This window comes from Mercenaria mercenaria, chromosome 1, assembly GCF_021730395.1.
Source record: "Mercenaria mercenaria strain notata chromosome 1, MADL_Memer_1, whole genome shotgun sequence".
Taxonomy (NCBI): Eukaryota; Metazoa; Mollusca; class Bivalvia; order Venerida; family Veneridae; genus Mercenaria; species Mercenaria mercenaria.
The window spans coordinates 8833291-8855666 of NC_069361.1; the positions used below are offsets into that span (position 1 = coordinate 8833291).

Sequence of the window (22376 nt, forward strand, 5' to 3'; positions counted from 1 at the left end):
CCAGAAGACCAGAGTATTTGGAAAAAAGGAAAATTTATAATAATTGAAAACTGTATGGATTTGTCTATAGGCCAGGGGGTGGGTTAACGAGTCAGTCACACTGGTCTCTCAAAATATGCTAGGACAGCAATAGCTACTAGTGAATGGACAGTTTTGTAAAACATTATTTATTTTGCATTAGTTTGTCTATTCTCCAAAAGAAGTATAAATACATTGGGCTTAAAAAAAATTCTTTGTTTTCGGTAACATGCTAAAAAAAATTAGGGTAGGTAGGTCGGAATTTTTTTTTTTTTTTTTTGGATTTTTTATTAGATTTTTTCGGAAATTATTTCTGTGTCAAAAAATGAATACAAATAAGGAGGTTATGCCTTTAGAGCATCCTTAGAGCATCAGTAAGTTGATTTCTAACATCACTGACCATGTTTAAAGCATAAAAAGTGCAGTTAAAAAAAATATTCTCCAAGGCCATAAAAACATTTAGGGTTGGGCCAAACATTTAGGGCAGGTCGGGATACTGGAAACAATTTTTTTTTTTACGCCTTATTTTTATAGCTCCAAAGATCTTAAACTGTGACAATTTTGCATATCTGAGACACTGTCATATATGGAATGGTTTTTGATCAGATGTAGTTTATCAACTTTTTATGTAAATTATAATATATTACTGTCTTAGAAAAATACTTAGAATTCATAAACGGACAGATGTCCGGTTTCCGGACGACTAGGCACGTTCGTTTAACATGGTCGAGGACGAAGCCGGAAAGAAAAGTTGTTTTAAGTACTTTTATGTATTTGTTATTATTAAAACTTTACAGATGTCAAATAAATGTTTGTAATTACCACGGAAACTAACTTTTTTGCAAGCTTTTTGCCTGTCATTAGCAAACGGTCGCAATATTCAATACTATGTTCGTCCTTGATTTAGTTCGTACCAAGACTTGCTTGCAGAAAGCTTGACTTTTTTTGCATTATGTCAACATAATTTTTTTGTAAGCAATTGCTTAGTGACTACCACAGAATTTTACTATTTTACAAGTTCCAGTAGCAAATGGCCGCAATATTCATAACTATGTTCGTCCTTGATTTAGTTCGTACCAACTTACTTGCAGAAAGGTGGATTTGCTTTTGTTTTATGTCAACATAAACCTTTTGTAAGAAAAGTGGAAATGTTATTGTTCATGAGAAAAATCAAGAATAATGTTTGTCAAAAAATATCACTGACTAGCAACATACAGGTTCTTTCAAAAATGAATAAAATCAGCAGCCCTTTTTTTATGGTTTTGTGGAAGGGTGGCGGGTCCTTTCAGAAGGGGAAATTTGCATCGTAAAATACCAAATTGGGGAATTTTTTTATAAAAAAAAAAAAACAACAAAAAAACAGATTGAGTAAGATCGGGGCCTCCCCTGGCTCTTTCACACTTTTAGCCATGACTTTAGCCAGCTGCAAAATCCTGGAACCATTTCATAGCCCAAAGTGCGAGAATTAGTAGCCATTATTTTTTCTTTTTAAATCTCTATTTCATTTTATATATTTTAACCAAGCAATTTGACCTTAAACCATTTCATCCTAATATCACATTGAATCAAAAATAGTTTTTAATCTTCTCATTAAAATGTTTTCATCATTTTTCAGCAAAAGTAATTGCTCAATGTATAAAATTATTCCTTTAAAAGTTTGCAATTTTTGAATTATCTCCCTTTAATGGGCATTTTTTAGCTCATCTGATTTTTTGAAAAAAAATGATGAGTTATTGTCATCACTTGAGCGGTTGTCGGCGTCGGCGTTGCCTGGTTAAGTTTTATGTTTAGGTCAGCTTTTCTCCTAAACTATCAAAGCTATTGCTTTGAAACTTGGAATACTTGTTCACCATCATAAGCTGACCCTGTATAGCAAGAAACATAACTCCATCTTGCTTTTTGCAAGATTTTTGGCCCCTTTTGTACTTAGAAAATATCAGATTTCTTGGTTAAGTTTTATGTTTAGGTCAACTTTTCTCCTAAACTATCAAAGCTATTGCTTTGAAACTTGGAATACTTGTTCATTATCATAAGCAGACCCTGTACATCAAGAAACATAACTCCATCTTGCTTTTTGCAAGATTTATTGCCCCTTTTGGACTTAGAAAATCAGTTTTCTTGGTTAAGTTTTATGTTTAGGTCAGCTTTTATCCTAAACTATCAAAGCTATTGCTTTAAAACTTGCAACACTTGTTCACCATCATAAGTTGACCCTGTACAGCAAGAAACATAACTCCGTCCTGCTTTTTGCAAGATTTATGGCCCCTTTTGGACTTAGAAAATATCAGATTTCTTGGTTAAGTTTTATGTTTAGGTCAACTTTTTCTCTTAAACTATCAAAGCTATTGCTTTGAAACTTGCAACACTTGTTCACCATCATAAGCTGACCCTGTACAGCAAGCAACATAACTCCATCCTGCTTTTTGCAATAATTATTGCCCCTTTTGGACTTAGAAAATCATTTTCTTGGTTGAGTATTATGTTTAAGTCAACTTTTCTCATAAACTATCAAAGCTATTGCTTTAAAACTTGCAACAGTTTTTCACCATCATAAGTGGACACTGTACATCAAGAAACATAATTCTATCCTGCTTTTTGCAAGAATGATGGCCCTTTTTAGACTTAGAAAATCATGGGTAGGACAATATTTCTATTGCACAAAAAAAATCAGATGAGCGTCAGCACCCGCAAGGCGGTGCTCTTGTTTTACATTTGGTATTGGATCATGTTGCACAATATCACTGTAAAATTGGAAAACGTGATACGAAACATTCATCTATAGGTCAGAGACCCCCAATTCAAAAAAGTACAGGGAACTTAAATTGCTGGGAATGAGGTAAGTGTGTACCTGGGAATAAGGTAACGTCTGTGCGTTCTGATTGGTCAGTCATGTAAACAAACCCAGGAAGTGATTATTTTTTCAAAATTGATATTTTTTCACTGCATTTACAGTATTTTATTATATATTTTGACAAAATTTGCTGCATTTTATGTGTATTGAAAAAAAATTTTATCAAACGAATTTCTCCCGCCATGTCAGTGATGTAAACAGGGGGTCATCTCATTCACACTAAAATTACTTAAGTAAAGTATCACTATTCATATGTTTTTCGTCCGATATTTTGGTAGAACTAAGATAGTTCTTGAAAAACTTGTAATAAGATATACATGTTTCGATGTATGGAAGGCCGTACACGCCATAATGTTACAATGTAAGTCTATGGGAAAACAATTGGTGGTCTCTAACCATAAAATGTAAAAGAGGTCGCAGAAAACAACATTGTTGCAGCACATACAAACAAATTAGTGGGGTGTTTTGCTGTTAAACAACGACTGTGGTTATCTGTTTGTGACGATGTAGTGTCACCAATACTGGATGACATCTTTTGGGAGAATGCATATTGCAGTGACCACATAGTTCGGGATACTGTTGATGAACAGATCTCCGACTGCATTAAATGTGAAAAAGAAAACAACAGTATGGAACATTCATTACAGTTTTAAATACATTTTTGTATTAAACGTTGAAGGGCGCCATTAAAGTGCTTAGGTACTCACTCAATCCTGTTTAATGATATATACCATGTATCCTGTGAGGAAAAATACTCAATTGTTAGTGCGAGATTGGTAAAGTACCCAACTGGTTTTAGCAAATACCCAATTACTTCTGAAAAGACTGGGTAATGATATTATTTTTACCCAATTCAAATTTCCAATACCCAATTCAGACAAAAAGTGATGGGTAAATACCCAATTGCACCAAAAGCTTATCTGGAGCTCTGATGTTACGGTATAGCAAAAATACCACCTAAAGGTATGATTAGCACTTTGTTTTGAAGCTCTTGGGAGGTGCTTTAAAAAATTCATCCCCGTGTATCAATGCTTTACATTGGGCACGTGAAAGAACCAAACAAACTGCTTTAGTTCATTTGTATCTCAAACTTTCTTCACTTAAATTTTCCGAACGCGACTGAAATATTGGGCGGACTGAAATGTAGCGTACATGTTCACTGAAATGAACAGGATTGAAATCTTCGCGTCGACTGAAATGAATGCGAGCGAAATGTTACGTATGTGTATTTTACGATCGCGCATTTTAAATTCTTTGCGAGCGCTTCGACTTATCTTTAGATTTTTTTTTCGTTCATTACTTATCCCTCCCACGAATCGGCCCGTTATGTAATTCTGGAAACGCTTTTCTTTGGAAGGGAAATCCCCGATGATTTTAAACGACGCTAACGGTAATATCTGAGATGTTCCAAATGCGGCGTTTTAGAACGCATATACATAGAGACACTGTCAGTAGAAAAATGCAGACCTATTAATCCCTCGGCGGTGGAAATTTTCGCTGATCAAAACGACTTGCAGTTGGGGAATTTTTTAGTGCAGTTGGGGATAAAATTATATTATTTTGCCTCGGGAATGGGGCCGAATTTTGGCCCCAAAATCAGCGTAAAAAAAGGGCTGAATTTTTTGCGCATCAATAAAAGGCTTCAAAAATTGCTTTTTCCTCAGAAAAGTTTTCTGATACTGTTTCATTAGGTCATAAGAGAATTTGCGATTTTGTAATTTAAAGACCATACCATTGATAATAAAAAGATTGGAAAATGTGATATATTAATAAATATCAAAATATCTTTAAATTTACATATGATCTGTTGATTAATATATAATATATAGAACGAGCATTGTGCCTTACCTGTCATAGAAGTAGCAACTGCCACAACGTTTTTGTTACTTTTTATTACAAGATGAAAATTATGTTTTTGGATGTTTATATGTGTATGAATGATAAAGCAGTTGTGTTTGTTTGCACATATGTGTTTGCTTTGAACATGAAATCTAGAACAACTTATATTTTTATGAGATGTTTTAAAAGATTAAAAGATCATGTCTTAATTAAAGTTCAAACAATTTTTTCCTTTTTTTTTTTTTGCATGTGTCTCCAGCTAATGGCATTTTTCTGCTGCATGTGTTTGATTTATTAATCATTTACTGGTTGAAAACTAGCTTGTGTGGGGAAGTGGTGGCTATAGGATTGCGCTTTACTGTCCATCCGTCATTCTGTCTGTGTGCACCATAGTGTCTGTTCCATAATTATGTCATCCATCTAGGGATGTTATAATGGGACAACATGTCTTCTGCAAAACCAAGACCACTAGCTTAAAGGTCAAGGTTACACTTCGAGGTCATTTTTACTTGGCAAAAAATTGCCCATAATAGGACGATGTGTCTTGCACAACATTCTGACCCTTAGCTTAAAGGTCAAGGTCACAGGAGGTCAAATGTTGACATTGTATTTACAGGGTCTGTTTAGTGTCCTGTTTGTTGCTGCATATAGTGATAAAACATTGAGTGCAATAAAAGGCATAATTTAAGAGAGGGGAAATTTATGTAATAATAGATATACATGTGAAATAATGTTAGAATATTCATAATGGGTCATTTTAACAAGTTTGCAGCCGTTCAGAAACTACATGTATTTCATATGATTTTGGCTAAAATGGTGGAAATAAGAGATAGTCAACCCCGCATTTCTTGCAGCTGGAATATTTTCTCTGGAATAGTTCTGTTTTTTGCAACTAATTTATTGTCTTGCCCACTTTAAGTGAAACCGATTCTAAGAGATCTGAATTCAGGAGGCAGCGGCAACTGTGTCAACAATTGGGAATAACTCAAAAAACCATTACATATATATTTCATTTAAACCATGTAGGATTCTTTAGAAACTAATTTTACACCCGCTTGCCCCCAAGTGACCTTGATCTTGAAGAAATTAGTATTTTTTAGACGCCTTTGAAAATTAACAAAAATGGCAATTTCTCAAAAACCGTTACATATATTGCTTTGAAACCTTGTAGGATGGTTCAAAAACTAAGAAAATATCAGATTTCTTGGTTAAGTTTTATGTTTAGGTCAACTTTTCTCCTAAACTATCAAAGCTATTGCTTTGAAACTTGGAATACTTGTTGACCATCATAATCTGACCCTGTACAGCAAGCAACATAACTCCATCCTGCTTTTTGCCATAATTATTGCCCCTTTTGGACTTAGAAAATCATTTTCTTGGTTGAGTATTATGTTTAAGTCAACTTTTCTCATAAACTATCAAAGCTATTGCTTTAAAACTTGCAACAGTTTTTCACCATCATAAGTGGACACTGAACATCAAGAAACATAACTCTATCCTGCTTTTTGCAAGAATGATGACCCTTTTTAGACTTAGAAAGTCATGGGTAGGACAATATTTCTATTACACAAAAAAAAATCAGATGAGGGTCAGCACCCGCAAGGCGGTGCTCTTGTTTTATTATTAAGTTACAGAAGTCAGTTTAGACCTGAAAAAATTGTCGATCACCAGGTATTTACACGCAAATTATTATCAGAATATTTTTACTGAAGCAACAAAGTTTTCACTTTTTGTTTTTGCCGACCAGTAAATTTAACAGTGTTTATTTACATTTTCATGACTTTTTGGCAAAGGTTGTACACATATTTATTGTACACACATTGATTATATTGAGCAATAGGTAGACCGCATGTGATTACAGAACTAGCGGTTATATTGATGCACATGAAGAAAAATCACGCACCCCTCAGTTTCTTAATAGAAACTCCTTACTTACAAGTTACTGACCCTTGTGGGATAAGACATTTTTAATGTAAACAGCAGGTTAAGTAATTTGACATTATAATATCCGCAATTAAAATGATTTAATTCATTACATTTACGCACAGTAATCATTACTATTTAGACATTATTTGACAATATTGGCATGATTTGGGGGAAATGTTAATCTTATTCCAGACCTTTATAGTGGCTCTAAACAACATAGATACATTTCTACACTAAATTCATCTTTAATACAGTAGGTGTATAAATTGGGCAAGTTTTTTTTTTATTTCATTTTACTGAGGGATGAGAGTGAATTCTTCTTTATCTGTATGCACTTAGATCATTTTCGCTCTGGTCCTTTGAATTTCCATTGATATAAATATTTAACATCAATCTAAAATCAGCTTAATTAATATATTACTGTATCATCCTTCATAATAAAAACTCTAAACGCACTCTGTATTAAATCTGTGTCATTTCATTGGCTCATCTTGCAGTATCTGTTGATGTAGGTGGTTTGGAAAACAGATGTCTGGGCTTCATCATTTCTTGATGTATGGTAGAGAACCCCTCATAAGGTCTGCCTGAAGCCATTCTATTTATCACTCTGTACTGGAGGTGATATATATATATATATATCAGTGACATGGTTCTGTCTATTCCTTGCTGTAATATCTTGGCTCTGTGCTTTTATTTATAAGGTCCTATCAAGTTATGTTTATTGTCGCCAATGATAAAATCAAGAATGCAAGAACATGGATTAATAAAATGTGTTATTTGTACTAAGTTTATATAAACAATAGAGATAAAATTAAAAGGAGAACAAGTTTACTTCTTAGATTGATGTTAACCTGTGTACACTAACTTAAACTCAAACAGCTAATGTGATATAGTACAGCTCTTTGATTCACTGCGTCATCTGTATACTCATTCTGCTTCCATTGCAACCACAGTCACAAAGGTTTCAGACAGGCTAACTTTTCTGGCCAATGGGTCGGGGTTTCAAATTTTTAAGAGTGCTTGAAGGTAAATGGTCTGGCATCCATCGTTTGGCCTCCTGCATAAAAATCTGTGTTTAAATATCTTCTCATCTGAAACTACTTGTTAGAATTACATCAAACTTGGTCTGTCACATCCATGTATGGTCTGCTGTTATATTTATTCAAATGGTTACCCTTGGCCCATGTTAAGGGCCACCAGACTTGTGTATGCAATAATGGCTGCATTTTTTACTTGATCTTCATGAAATTTGATCAGAATGATTGCCTTGATGAAATTTAGGTCAAGTTCAAATATTGGTCATCTGGGGTCAAAAACTAGGTCACTATGTCAAATAAAAGAAAAACCTTGTGTATGCAGTGGGGACTGCATTTTACACTGGATCTTCATGAAATTTGATCAGAATGTTTGTCTTGATGAAATCTAGGTCAAGATCGAATATGGGTCATCTGGGTTCAAAAACTAGGTCACCCGGTCAAATCAAAGAAAATCCTTGTGTATGCAATAGGGGCTGCATTTTTCACTGGATCTTCATGAAATTTGATCAGAATGTTTGTCTTGATGAAATCTAGGTCAAGATCGAATATGGATCATCTGGGTTCAAAAACTGGGTCACCCGGTCAAATCAAAGAAAATCCTTGTGTATGCAATAGGGGCTGCATTTTTCACTGGATCTTCATGAAATTTGATCAGAATGTTTGTCTTGATGAAATCTAGGTCAAGTTCGAATATGGGTCATCTTGGTCAAAAACTAGGCCACCTTGTTGAATCGAAGAAAAATCTTGTGTATGCAATAGGGGCTGCATTTTTCTCTGAATATTCGTGGAATTTGATCAGAAAGTTTCTTGATGAAATCTAGGTCAAATTCAAATATGGGTAATCTGTGGTCAAAAACTAGGTCTCCCGGTCAAATCAAAGAAAAACTGTGTGTGCAGTATGGGCTGCATTTTCACTGGATATTGGTGAAATTTGATCAGAATGATCTTCTTGTTGAAAGCTAGGTCAAGTACGAATATGGGTCATTTGGGGTCAAAAACTAGGTCACCTGGTCAGATCAAAGAAAAACCTTGTATATGCAATAGGGGCTGCATTTTTCCTTGGATATTCATGGAATTTGATCAGATTGTTTGTCTTGATCAAGTCTAGATCAAGTTTGAATATAGGTCATCTTGGGTCAAAAACTAGGTCACTCGGTCAAATCAAAGAAAAACTTGGTGTGTGCAATAGGGACTGCATTTTTCACTGGATATTCATGAAATTTAATTAGGATAATTGCCACGATGAAGTCTAGGTGAAGTTCAATAACTGGGGTCATTGGGTCAAATCAAAGAAAAACCTTGTGTATGCAGTAGGGGCTGCATTTTACTCCAGATATTCATGAAATTTGATCAGATTGTTTGTCTTGATGAAATCTAGGTCAATTTTGAATATAGATCATTTGGGTTCAAAATCTAGGTTACCCGGTCAAATCAAAGAAAATTTTTGTGCATGCAATAGGGGCTGCACTTTTCGCTGGATATTCATGAAATTTGATAAGATTGTTTGTTTTGATGAAATCTAGGTCAAGTTCGAATATGGGTCATCAGGGGTCAAGAACTAGGTCACTAGGTCAAATGAAAGAAAAACCTTGTGCATGCTATAGAGGCTGCATTAAAGGGAAAGGCAATGTTGTTCTTATGTTAATTTCATCAGCTGGGACTTCTTTAATCATTTAAAGAAGTGAAAGAAGTAAAAATGAGAAAGTTATGAGCATTTAAATATTTGGTCAAATTAGCGGCCATTTTGTTTCCATGGCAACAAAAAACAAAATGGCGGATTTATTAAATTTTTAGGTACACATTTAAACTGTATTTACTTATTTCTGTAAAATAATGTCTCTACTTCTTCCAGCTATAATGAAAGAAATTATCATGTTTTACACCTTACACTTAAGAAACATATGCAAATTAATCTATTTAAAAGGTTGTTTGCTAAATAAAGAATTCAGCAGTATGTAAATGACGTCATAAACACACTAAAATGGCTGCCTCCATGATCAGCCATTTTCTTAAATTTAAACTGCCATATCTTTGTCAATAGGGCCAGAATTTTTTTATTTTCTGGTTCTCGGGAGATTTTTGCCAGGATCTTGGGTAGGAGGAGAAAAAAAAAAAAATGTGTTCAAATCCCTGAGTCGAGATGAAAAAATAAATAAAAGCACCAAAGTGGCATTTATTTTTTATTTTTTAAGTGCCCCAGATATCAGCACATTTCTTTAAGAAATGTTCTTTTTTTACAGTTTCTGCTCGCTTCTCTTCATATTTATTTTCTACAGCTTTATTTTTTCCTTCTTTTTGATAAGTTTTAGAGCATTAAATTTTCTAGTGATGACTGTATTTAAGAGAGACTTGTCATCTAGGTCGGAGGTTTGTTACTCAGTCTTCTGCTACTCCAAGAATACAGATCCCCTGCTACTCTACTAACATACCTGTTTAACTTGTATACGCTATGTTTTTGGACTTTTAAAAAAAGTATGTATTATGCACCTACCCAAAAACATGAATAACTTCAACTGGGGTATCAAGTTCAATATCATAATTATCCCTGGAAACCCGTCCGATCAGTACATGTTCATCTTCTAAAAATTCGCCAAGATAACGCCCTATGGAATAATGTAATGGAATCTTGCATATTTGGTTCTTTTTCCAAACGTTTTTAACAGGCTTTACAGAGACTTTGAAGTATGCCACAGAATCCATATTTGATCTTGATCATGCAGATGCACAACGAAAATTATCGACAGAACAGACTCTTTTAAACGGAAAGATGTGCATTTATAGGGATATTTCAAGAGCTCTAAAAAGGGCAGGGTACTGCTAAAAAGGGGCAGGGTGCATTTTGCGCGTTGCACACCTTTGTCTACAAAAATCAAAAGGTAGATTTCCATGGTTTTGGGTTATAAATGTCTATGAATACATTTTCAATAAATGTCATTATACATTCATCATATTACTGAACATACCGTTGATACTCGTGTAAAATGCACAGATTTATGACCCCCGGGAACACCCCCGAATCGTGAGTGCGTAGTATTCATGGGTATAGACGATTTTCCAACTTCAAAATAAGTTTATTTACGATTTTTGCCATTCCGGTAAAGGGAAACTACTCTCCGCGCTGTCTACGCTAAAATTTAAGATTGCCATTACACATTCGGTTATTAATAAAACCCGGCCCGGCTGAAACAACAGAAATAGCCGATTCTGATTGTACGGAAACCACCGGAAACTTACGGACGAAAGGCTAATATAATTACGAGTGGTTATACCGTCATCTTAATCAATGCAAATGTGTATTTTACTTCGTTATTTAACAGAACTACAAGAAAAGTATTCAATATTGATGAAACATATGTTCAATGAGGTATTGCACTTGACATAAGCAAAGACCTAAACTAACGAGATATTTTAGGTGTTAATGTTACATTGTTATAAACCCCTTTCACACCTACTGATGTGACACTAGGTTTTGTACTATAGCGAAGTGGCATTTACTTTTTCGGCATTGCCTGTCGTCTGCATGTGTTTTTCGTCCTACTATTTCAGAAACTGGCTAGGGAGAAAAGGAAAATATAAATAAAAGCGGTCCTACAATTTTCAAGCAGGTGGAATGATGGTTCAATCGGAGATCTTAATAAGTGCCTGTTAAATTAGAGATATTGACTATTGGTCTACAAGAGAACGTGACTATAAAGCTATGAATATAAATATAAACAAATGACTTTACTGGTAACTTCTAAATATTATATGTGACTGAATGTAAGTTGATATCATTCGTAATTATATTAGCCTTCGTCCCTAAGTTTCCGGTGGTTTCTTTACAGTCGGAATCGGCTATTTCCGTGGTTTGGGCCGGGCCACGCTGGGCTGGGCCGGGTTTTATTGATAACCAAAAGATCGAGTGTTTGTTTTTAGCTCACCTGTCACAAAGTGACAAGGTGAGCTTTTGTGATCGCGCGGTGTCCGTCGTCCGTCCATCCGTGCGAGCGTCCGTCCGTAAACTTTTGCTTGTGACCACACTAGAGGTCACATTTTTCATGGGATCTTTATGAAAGTTGGTCAGAATGTTCATCTTGATGATATCTAGGTCAAGTTCGAAACTGGGTCACGTGCCTTCAAAAACTAGGTCAGAAGGTCTAAAAATAGAAAAACCTTGTGACCTCTCTAGAGGCCATATATTTCACAAGATCTTCATGAAAATTGGTCAGAATGTTCACCTTGATGATATCTAGGTCAAGTTCGAAACTGGGTCATGTGCCTTCAAAAACTAGGTCAGTAGGTCTAAAAATAGAAAAACCTTGTGACCTCTCTAGAGGCCATATATTTCACAAGATCTTCATGAAAATTGGTCAGAATGTTCACCTTGATGATATCTAGGTCAAGTTTGAAACTGGGTCACGTGCCGTCGAAAACTAGGTCAGTAGGTCTAAAAATAGAAAAACCTTGTGACCTCCCTAGAGGCCATATATTACACAAGATCTTCATGAAAATTGGTCAGAATGTTCATCTTGATGATATCTAGGTCAAGTTCGAAACTGGGTCATGTGCCTTCAAAAACTAGGTCAGTAGGTCAAATAATAGAAAAACCTTGTGACCTCTCTAAAGGTCATATTTTGCATGGGATCTGTATGAAAGTTGGTTTGAATGTTCATCTTGATGATATCTAGGTCAAGTTTGAAACTGGGTCAACTGCGGTCAAAAACTAAGTCAGTAGGTCTAAAATTATTAAAATCTTTTGACCTCTCTAGAGGCCATATTTTTGAATGGATCTTCATGAAAATTGATCTGAATATTCACCTTGATGATATCTAGGTCAGTTTCGAAACTGGGTCACGTGCGGTCAAAAACTAGGCCAGTAGGTATAAAAATAGAAAAACCTTGTGACCTCTCTAGAGGCCATATTTTTCATGAGATCTTCATGAAAATTAGTGAGAATGTTCAACTTCATGATACTTAGTTAAAATTCAAAACAGGGACACGTACCTTCGAAAACTAGGTCAATAGGTCAAATAATTGAAAAACCTTGTGACCTCTCTAGAGACCATATTTTCAATGGATCTTCATGAAAATTGGTCAGAATTTTTATCTTGATAATATCTAGATCAAGTTCAAAACTGGGTCACATGAGCTCAAAAACTAGGTCACTATGTCAAATAATAGAAAAAACGACGTCATACTCAAAACTGGGTCATGTGGGAAGAGGTAAGCGATTCAGGACCATCATGGTCCTCTTGTTTTCTTAAACAATTTTAATTTCATATAAATTTGATATTATTTTGATGAAAGAAATAAAAAAAATCATAGATATTTTGATACTAATTAAAGATCAAGTATTATCTCCAACCGAGATCGAACTGTAAACAACAAAACTGACACGAGGTGTCACGCTAATTGCCGATAATTACTGGCCATTTAATAAACAGCAGACTGCGTTCTAAATTATGTTTTCTCTCCCTTTTTATTCTGTTTTCCAGTTTGCTTTGATTGCTAATTGTCGTTTTTTGCGCGTCAGTCGGTCATCGTCTCTTAATCGTTTTAATTACCGTTACTCAGTATACATGCCTGAGGCAAATACACAACACCTGTGTGAAGTCGCCGAGTGTCATATCTGCATATCAAGTGACAGTTTTTTGGGATGTCTCCTATTTTGACAATGATTGGCGGGTAATTCAAAGGGGCGGTGCTGAAAGGGCAAAAGGCGCTGAAGAAAGGCGAAAGGGCAGAAGGGCGGCTCTAAAAAATGGCAGGGCGCGGCGCTTTTAGCGAAACGAGCGAAATAGCCGTTTACAATTTTATTTTCGCTTGTGTTCACTCCGAACTATCGGCGGGGAAAATAAAAATAAAATTAGCAAAAATGACTTTTATTTTTATCGTCGCACCACGTAATTTTACGCACACCTATTTCGACGCCATTTTTGTTTTGACCTCGTTCTAGATTAACTTGGGGTTTCCGATGACGTAGTTACTCGGTGTAATGACAGAAAACTTCATGGTTACTTTTACCGATAAAAAAGTTGGAAAGTTCAGGATTTGAAGATATTTATCAACTTACATTTATCCTATACATGATTTTTAATGTTTCTACTAATGCAAATTTTCATCCATTTTAAAAACTTCCCTGTGGAAGCTTAGATTAAAAAGTTATTGGAAATTTTGTTGTACGTCTCCAGACGACTTTGGTGCTATCAAGGTCACATCACTGCCATGTGACATATGTAGTCGCACTATTTTATGCACTGTTTTGGAAGGTGTACACATTATATATCAATGCTCCCATTACTACACACTTCATTTTTTTTTCTCTCGTCAAGTAGGCTGCGAACACTGGGTTCATCTAAAGTTTTGTATAAAACAAAATGTGCCAAATTCCTCTGTAAACACTGCAGTCCAGAAAAATGAAAGAAAAAACATCAGACAGTGTGTATTAAAAAAGCAGAGTGACTATTTATGTTCTTAGCCCCTTATGTTCATGAGTGTTAAAATGTTTTCAGATTTATTTATATCCTTTTGCCTTAATATTGATTATCTACTTGCATCTGCTTTTGTGTCAAGTTTTATTGCAGCATCCATGACAGTTATGGTGTAGCACATTACTTACAGTGATTGCACAAATATTTAAGCCAATCAAAAGCTTCGTAACAAGTATCATGTAAGATGCTTCGAAATAGGTGTGTTAGAAAAAAGTATGGCCGACCACACTAGTTGTTGTTTACCTTCTGATTTCTGGCAGTCAGTTGTTTAGAATAAGATGTTATTGGTATGATTCAGTGCATAAAAGGTTAGTGCACATGCAACATCTAATAGAGTCACGTATTGTTACTGAATGAAAAAGCGCGGCCATGTTGCTTGTTATGTGCGTCGAAACTGGTGAGTCTGGGATATTTCAAAATCGAAAAAATCGGGTTGATGCTCCCGAGAACCAGAAAATAAAAAAAATCTGGCCTAGTGGTTCGATTTTAAAAATTCTTTCAGCGTTATGAAAGGCTTGAGGACGGCTTTCATATAGAATTGTCAGGCTTTCCTTAACCTTTAAACACTGGATATTCATGAAATTTGATCAGATTGTTTGTCTTGATCAAATTTAGGTCAAGTTTGAATTTAGAAAACAGTTTCTTCAGTCACACTTTCAGCAAGATTATTCCAGATGTTCCTCAGGTGATGGTCCTAGGACCATTTGGTCCTTTTGTTTAGTTAATTTAACAATCATGTGCTGTTAAATAGATAGTGGGGTCAAAGCAAACCTCTGACTCATAAGCTCATGAAATAAACGGAATCAAATTTACAACATGTGTCTACCCTGATAAAGATACTGTTTATGATAATGCATTAGTAGTTGCGAAGACTGACAATCTTAGATTTTAAGAACTGAAATGTCAATAAATCACTTTTATAAAATGTAAAGGTCTTTTTTTCTTAAGTTTTTAAGGTCAGAAAAATTAATACTGTAGTCAACTAAATAGGTTGAAGAGTTTACCTCCCTTTGTTCTTTTATGTTCTAAATACTTTACTGAGTTTAACACACAGGACACTTCAGAGGTTAATATGTGGGATGTTTATTGTATAAATAGAAGTGCAAGGAAATTTTCTGAAGAGATAAAAGTGTATTGGGATTTAATAGTTTATATCAACCATTTTTAGCTCACATGTCACAAAGTGACAATGTGAGCTTTTGTGATCACGCAGCGTCCGTCGTCCGTCGTCCGTGCGTGCGTGCGTCCGTGCGTGCGTCCGTGCGTGCGTAAACTTTTGCTTGTGACCACTCTAGAGGTCACATTTTTCATGGGATCTTTATGAAAATTGGTCAGAATGTTTATCTTGATGATATCTAGGTCAAGTTCGAAACTGGGTCAACTGCGATCAAAAACTAGGTCAGTAGGTCAAATAATAAAAAAACCTTGTGACCTCTCTAGAGGCCATATTTTTCATGGGATCTGTATGAAAGTTGGTCAGAATGTTTATCTTGATGATATCTAGGTCAAGTTCGAAACTGGGTCAACTGCGATCAAAAACTAGGTCAGTAGGTCAAATAATAAAAAAACCTTGTGACCTCTCTAGAGGCCATATTTTTCATGGGATCTGTATGAAAGTTGGTCAGAATGTTCATCTTGATGATATCTGGGTCAAGTTCGAAACTGGTCAACTGCGGACAAAAAGTAGGTCAGTAGGTCAAATAATAAAAAAACCTTGTGACCTCTCTAGAGGCCATATTTTTCATGGGATCTTCACGAAAGTTATTCAGAATGTTCATCTTGATGATATCTAGGTCAAGTTCGAAACTGGGTCACGTGCCGTCAAAACTAGGTCAGTAGGTCAAATATATAAAAAAACATTGTGACCTCTCTAGAGGCCATATTTTTCATGGGATCTGTATGAAAGTTGGTCAGAATGTTCATCTTGATGATATCTAGGTCAAGTTCGAAACTGGGTCAACTGCGGACAAAAAGTAGGTCAGTAGGTCAAATAATAAAAAAACCTTGTGACCTCTCTAGAGGCCATATTTTTCATGGGATCTTCACGAAAGTTATTCAGAATGTTCATCTTGATGATATCTAGGTCAAGTTCGAAACTGGGTCACGTGCCGTCAAAAACTAGGTCAGTAGGTCAAATAATAAAAAAACATTGTGACCTCTCTAGAGGCCATATTTTTCATGGGATCTGTATGAAAGTTGGTCAGAATGTTCATCTTGATGATATCTAGGTCAAGTTCGAAACTGGGTCAACTGCGGTCAAAAACTAGGTCAGTAGGTCTAAAAATAGAAAAACCTTGTGACCTCTCTAGAGGCCATACTTGTGAATGGATCTTCATGAAAATTGGTCAGAATGTTCACCTTGATGATATCTAGGTCAGTTTCGAAACTGGGTCACGTGCCTTCAATAACTAGGTCAGTAGGTCAAATAACAAAAAAACCTTGTGACCTTTCTAGAGGCCATATTTTTCATGGGATCTGTATGAAAATTGGTCAGAATTTTTATCTTGATGATATCTAGGTCAAGTTCGAAACTTGTTCAACTGCGGTCAAAAACTAGGTCAGTAGGTCTAAAAATAGAAAAACCTTGTGACCTCTCTAGAGGCCATACTTTTCAACGGATCTTCATGAAAATAAGTCAGAATGTTCACCTTGGTGATATCTAGGTCTTGTTCGAAACTTGGTCACGTGTTTTTAATAACTAGGTCAGTAGGTCAAATAACTGAAAAGCCTTGTGACCTCTCTAGAGGCCATATTTTTCATGGGAACTATATGAAAATTGGTCTGAATGTTCATCTTGATGATATCTAGGTCAGGTTTGAAACTGGGTCAACTGCGGTCAAAAACTAGGTCAGTAGGTCTAAAAATAGAAAAACCTTGTGACCTCTCTAGAGGCCATACTTTTGAATGGATCTTCATGAAAATTGGTCAGAATGTTCACCTTGATGATATCTAGGTCTTGTTCGAAACTGGGTCACGTGCCTTCAATAACTAAGTCAGTAGGTCAAATAATAAAAAATCTTGTGACCTCTCTAGAGGCCATATTTTTCAGTGGATCTTCATGAAAATTGGTTAGAATTTTTATCTTGATGATATCTAGATCAGATTCAACACTGGGTCACATGAGCTCAAAAACTAGGTCACAATATCAAATAATAGAAAAAAACGACATCATACTCGGTTTAAAACTGGGTCATGTGGGGACAGGTGAGCGATTCAGGACCATCATGGTCCTCTTGTTTGATGAATGTTAGGTAAGTGATATAAATTATTGTTAGCTTAAACAGGCTGGTAACATTGCCCGATCGGGCTTATGATACAAAAAGTAATATTTCTTGAAAAATAATGAAGATATTTCTTTCAGACTTGGTCCATTTATTAAGCATACTGTATGATGCTTATCAAGATAGAAATAACTTTGTTGCCTTCAGTTTTGTTAGAATTACTTCCCTTTTTCAGTATTTTATGATGCATAATTTTTGAAGTCCAAAAAAAATATGTTTTAATGCAATGTTTAGAACAGAAAAGGTTCAATGACTTTCTATTGCTCCAAACTTGTGCGCCAATACCTTTATTCTATGTATTTAGGGTAAATATTTTGTTTCTAGTGCAGATGTATGAGCAATGTTTTTAGAACTAACATTTCTCAATAATGTTGTAAGTGAGAGCAGAGTAAAATGTATACATTCATTTACTAGCGCAATAATTTAGAGCATTAGGAAGCCACTGAACCCTTTTTGTTTTAAACTTAGCATTAGAACATATTTTTTTTGGACTTTAAAGATTATGCGTCATAAAAATCTGAAAAGGGGAAATAATTCTACCAAACCTGAAGGCAACCAAGTTATTTTTATTCTAATTTGTATCATTTGTTATGCTTAATAAATGGACCAAGTTTGAAAGAAATATCTTCATTATTTTTCAAGAAATGCTACTTTTTGTGTCATAAGCCCGATCGGGCAATGTTACCAGCCTTTTTAGCTCACCTGTCACAAAGTGCCAAGGTGAGCTTTGTGATCGCGCAGCGTCCGTCGTCCGTCCGTGCGTCCGTTGGTGCGTAAACTTTTGCTTGTGACCACTCTAGAGGTCACATTTTTCATGGGATCTTTATGAAAATTGATCAGAATGTTCACCTTGATGATATCTAGGTCAAGTTCGAAACTGGGTCACATGCGGTCAAAAACTATGTCAGTAGGTCTAAAAATAGAAAAACCATGTGACCTCTCTAGAGGCCATATATTTCACAAGATCTTCATGAAAATTGGTCAGAATGTTCATCTTGATGATATCTAGGTTAAGTTCGAAACCGGGTCACGTGCCATCAAAAAACTAGGTCAGTAGGTCAAATATTAGAAAGACCTTGTGACCACTCTAAACGCCATATTTTTCATCAGATCTGTATGAAAGTTGGTCTGAATGTTCACACTGATGATATCTAGGTCAAGTTCGAAACTGGGTCACGTGCCGTCAAAAACTAGGTCAGTAGGTCTAAAAATAGAAAAACATTGTGACCTCTCTAGGGGCCATATATTTCATAAGATCATCATGAAAGTTGGTCTGAATGTTCAGCTTGATGATATCTAGGTCAAGTTCGGAACAGGGTCATGTGCGGTCAAAAACTAGGTCAGTAGGTCTAAAAATAGAAAAACCTTGTGACCTCTCTAGAGGCCATACTTTTGAATGGATCTTCATAAAAATTGGTCAGAATGTTCATCTTGATGATATCTAGGTCAAGTTCGAAAGTGGGTCACGTGTCATCAAAAAGTAGGTCAGTTGGTCAAATAATGAAAAAACCTCGTGACCTCTCTAGAGGTCATACTTTTCATGGGATCTGTATGAAAGTTGGTATGAATGTTTATCTTGATGATATATAGGTCAAGTTTGAAACTGGGTCAACTGCGATCAAAAACTAGGTCAATAGGTCTTAAAATAGAAAAACCTTGTGACCTCTTTAGAGGCCATACCCTTGAATGGATCTTCATGAAAATTGGTCAGAATGTTCACCTTGATGATATCTAGATCAAGTTTGAAACTGGGTCACGTGCCATCAAAAACTAGGTCAGTAGGTCAAATAATAAAAAAAACCTTGTGACCTCTCTAGAGGCCATACTTTTCATGGGATCTGTATGAAAGTTGGTCAGAATGTTCATCTTGATGATATCTAGTTTAAGTTTGAAACTGGGTCAACTGCATTCAAAAACTAGGTCAGTAGGTCAAATAATTAAAAAGTCTTTTGACTTCTCTAGAGGCCATATTTTTCAATGGATCTTCATGAAAATTGGTCAGAATTTTTATCTTGATGATATCTAGGTCAAGTTCAAAACTAGGTCACATGAACTCAAAAACTAGGTCACTATGTCAAATAATAAAAAAAACGACGTCAAACCCAAAACTGGGTCATTATGGAACAGGTGAGCGATTCAGGACCATCATGGTCCTCTTGTTTGGTTAAGTTTTTGTATGTAAGCTGAGCAGTTTTTGGTTAAGTTTTTGTATGTAAGCTGGTATCTTAGTATCCACTAATGGGAATGGATTGAAACTTCACACACTTGTTCACTGTTATGATATGACATGCAGTGCCTAGGTTCAATAACTCTACTTTGCATTTTTCCAAAATTATGCCCCTTTTTCAGCTTAGCTGTTTTTGGTTAAATTTTTATATGTAAGCTGGTATCTCAGTACCTATTAATGGGAACAGATTAAAACTGTCACAAAGTGACAAGGTGAACTTTTGCAATTGCGCGATGTCCGTCGTTCGTGCATGAGTGCGTGCGTCAGTCCGTAAACTTTTGCTTGTGACCACTTTAGAAGTCACATTTTTCATGGGATCTTTATGAAAATTGGTTAGAATGTTCAGCTTGATGATATCTAGGTCAAGTTCGAAACTGGGTCACGTGCCGATAAAAACTAAGTCAGTACTTCTAAAAATAGAAAAACCTTGTGACCTCTCTAGAGGCCATATTTTCACAAGATCTTCATGAAAATTGGTCAGAATGTTCACCTTGATGATATCTAGGTCAAGTTCGAAACTGGGTCACGTGTCCTCAAAAACTAGGTCAGTAGGTCTAAAAATAGAAAAACCTTGTGACCTCTCTAGAGGCCATATATTTCAAGAGATCTTCATGAAAACTGGTCAGAATGTTCACCTTGATGATATCTAGGTCAAGGTCGAAAGTGGGTCACGTGCCGTCAAAAACTAGGTCAGTGGGTCAAATAATAGAAAAACCTTGTGACCTCTCTAAAGGCCATATTTTTCATGGGATCTGTATGAAAGTTGGTCTGAATGTTCATCTTGATGATATCTAGGTTAAGTTCGAAACAGGGTCATGTGCGGTCAAAAACTAGGTCAGTAGGTCTAAAAATAGAAAGACTTTGTGACCTCTCTAGAGGCCGTACTTGTGAATGGATCTCCATAAAAATTGGTCAGAATGTTCATCTTGATGATATCTAGGTCAAGTTCGAAAGTGGGTCACGTGCCATCAAAAACTAGGTCAGTAGGTCAAATAATAGAAAAACCTTGTGACCTCTCTAGAGGCCATATTTTTCATGGGATCTGTATGAAAGTTGGTCTGAATGTTTATCTTGATGATATATAGGTCGAGTTTGAAACTGGGTCAACTGCGATCAAAAACTAGGCCAGTAGGTCTTGAAATAGAAAAACCTTGTGACCTCTCTAGAGGCAATACCCTTGAATGGATCTTAATGAAAATTGGTCAGAATGTTCACCTTGAGGATATCTAGGTCAAGTTTGAAACTGGGTCACGTGCCTTAAAAAACTAGGTCAGTAGGTCAAATAATGAAAAAACCTTGTGACCTCTCTAGAGGCCATACTTTTCATGGGATCTGTATGAAAATTGGTCTGAATGTTCATCTTGATGATATCTAGGTCAAGTTTGAAACTGGGTCAACTGCGGTCAAAAACTAGGTCAGTAGGTCTAAAATTAGAAAAATCTTTTGACCTCTCTAGAGGCCATATTTTTCAATGGATCTTCATGAAAAGTGATCTGAATGTTCACCTTGATGATATCTAGGTCAGTTTCGAAACTAGGTCACATGCCTTAAAAAACTAGGCCAGTAGGTATAAAAATAGAAAAACCTTGTGACCTCTCTAGAGGCCATATTTTTCATGAGATCTTCATGAAAATTAGTGAGAATGTTCACCTTGATGATATCTAAATAAAGTTCAAAACAGGGTCACATACCTTTGCAAACTAGGTCAATAGGTCAAATATTAGAAAAACCTTGTGACCTCTCTAGAGACCATATTTTTCAATGGATCTTCATGAAAATTGGTCAGAATTTTATCTTGATAATACCTAGGTTAAGTTCAAAACTGGGTCACATGAGCTCAAAAACTAGGTCACTATGTCAAATAATAGAAAAAACGACGTCATACTCAAAACTTGGTCATGTGGGAAGAGGTGAGCGATTCAGGACCATCATAGTCCTCTTGTTTGACTTAGTAGTTTTTGGTTAAGGTTTTTGTATGTAAGCTGGTATCTCAGTACCCACTAATGGGAATGGATTGAAACTTCACACACTTGTCCATTGTCTTGAGCTGATAAGCACTGTGCAGGTTCCATAACCCTGTTTTGCATTGGTACAAAATTATGCCCATTTTTCGACTTTTGTATTCATTCAATTGACAAGGCTGTTAAATAGTCAAGCGTTGCTGTCCTCTGACAGCTCTTGTTTTAGCTCTTGTTGTAACTATGTTTGGTTGGAGAAATAATGTTACATAGTAGATCATTAAAACTGTACACATAATGTATTTTCATTGCTTTACTATAATTTTTATACGCCCATTTTGGAAAAACGGGACGTATGATATGATGGCATGTGTGTCTGTCAGTCTGTAATTTGTGTCCGGAACCATTCATGTGATCTCACAGCCCGTAGGGGGTGGGGGGGGGGGAGCGGGTCAAAATTCCAATTTTTCACCTTGCCTTCGGTCATAAAACCATAATTCTCCTGCTTTTCAAAATAATTCAATTTTTGAGTCGATAATTACCGAGGACCGCCAAACATGTTTACACTATAAATCAAAGCGTCACCCACTATTGTGTATTACACATGTGTGACATGCATGTAGCTTAAAGAAATAGTTGTTTTTCACAGGTGACTTTTGATAGCATGATTAATTGTTTTGAAAAGAGCAGGGCTTTTTCCACCTGGCTCGGCTGAATATCGGCCCTATTTCCAATTGCCAAGATTAGGGCTTCTTTTTTACCAGTTTGA

General features: G+C 35.8%; 1 protein-coding gene across 4 annotated transcripts in view; it reads left to right on the forward strand.

The window, feature by feature from the left end:
- Positions 1 to 696: 696 nt before the first annotated feature.
- The window catches only part of LOC123545033 (proton-coupled folate transporter-like), a 56047-nt gene continuing 34367 nt past the window's right edge, over positions 697 to 22376 (forward strand). The window contains exon 1 of one of the 4 annotated variants that reach the window (XM_045331271.2): positions 697 to 768. The gene's annotated coding sequence lies outside the window, so the exon portion shown is untranslated. Of the gene's footprint in view, positions 789 to 15799; positions 17393 to 22376 lie in introns of those variants that run through there. The other 3 variants (XM_045331269.2, XM_045331268.2, XM_053539270.1) reach the window with 3 other exon arrangements.